The sequence below is a fragment of the Entelurus aequoreus genome, linkage group LG01, assembly GCF_033978785.1.
Source record: "Entelurus aequoreus isolate RoL-2023_Sb linkage group LG01, RoL_Eaeq_v1.1, whole genome shotgun sequence".
NCBI lineage: Eukaryota > Metazoa > Chordata > Actinopteri > Syngnathiformes > Syngnathidae > Entelurus > Entelurus aequoreus.
Window position 1 is genome coordinate 77,920,893 of NC_084731.1, and position 1,347 is coordinate 77,922,239.

Below are 1,347 nucleotides of genomic sequence, written 5' to 3' on the forward strand. Positions count from 1 at the left end.
ATGTAAAGTTACATTGTTTCACTTGTGTTGGTTTCAAATGGAAAAACACACCCTATACACGGATTCAAAACCTACACTGACCTTAAAACAACACCAAAATAACAACACAAATGTCTTCTGTGCTTTCTTGGAGTGCATCCTGAAACCCAGCAGACAATGTAGCTGTAGACTGACACAAACACGGTCCTACACTGTATGCCAGGTCCACGCTGGACTCATTGTTTACATGCACTGAATGAGGACAAGCTTTTTGAGCAGATCCTGAGGAACATGGTGGGCCGGCGGAGACCCAGTAGCCAGATGTAGCTGCTGCCAGCCCTACAGGATCTACACTGACTACTGAGCAAGCGCCGGGCCTCCAGTGATAGAACCCCGCCACTACTCCGCAGTCCAGGGGGGAGAATCATGGCCTGCTGGAGCGCCGTTCCATCGAAGAACCGCATGGACGCAAACTTGTGTGAGTACACCCTCCTGTTGTGGTCGCTTCAAACGGTGCACAGGTGAACTTCTGCTTGATGCTTGGCAGGAATCCTAGAAAACACAAAAATACTTTTAGAGATGGTGGACACATTCTGGCTGAAATGGTGTCAAGAAGACAAAGGGGGTAGGTAGCCCTTTAAATGCTCTCCTCCTATATGTTCCACCTATATCCTTTTGTAGGATCTGGCAGCGGTCCAGCAGAGAGGTATGTGAACTCTGCTTGGCCCAGACGCCCCCCAGCCCCCCGTCAAATCCTGACCAGCTAACAATGTCTCCTTGTGTCCCCCGTGAGGGACAGCAAACCAGCAGAGATCCCTGACCTCCTTACCCCTTTACATCCTTCCTTCCTTCCTGCCATCTCAGCGCCGCCTGCTCCGTTGTTTCCGCCGAGGTGAGACGCGTACAGGTGCTCATTGTAATCCTGCAGTTTGCACAACTATGTAGGGACAAACACACACTGACAAAAATATCTGACCCCTTCACTCTTCCATTCATACTCTCCCAGCCGCGTTGCAAATATCTGTCCCCCCCGATTGGCTGTACCTCTCAGCCAATGGGAGCACGTCCTGCCGCCCATTCATAAAACGCTGTGTCATGTTGTGGCAACACATCTCCTTCTAAGAACATCCTTCACGGTCTACAGTACATTCATGCAAATGAGCACCAAATCATGAACTTGCATTGTTATTGGTGAATTGTGTTTTAGCGGTAATTATTTTAATTGCAATTTCCAATTTTAAGACCGTTCCGTGAGAATAAAATGTATTAATAAAGAGAACTGGTCTCCCAATACAACTTTTTCCACTTTTGATATGATGCCAATATTGGAGCCTTCAGCATTCTTCCAATATCAGCACATATCATACA

The 1,347-nt window shown here is 47.7% G+C and overlaps 1 long non-coding RNA gene across 1 annotated transcript; it reads left to right on the forward strand.

The window, feature by feature from the left end:
- The first annotated feature begins 295 nt into the window (after positions 1-295).
- LOC133641442 (uncharacterized) lies at positions 296-723 on the forward strand. Its single transcript, XR_009824283.1, has 3 exons — positions 296-457; positions 527-604; positions 661-723. It is a non-coding gene; the product is annotated as an uncharacterized LOC133641442 (long non-coding RNA).
- The last annotated feature ends 624 nt before the right edge of the window (positions 724-1,347 follow it).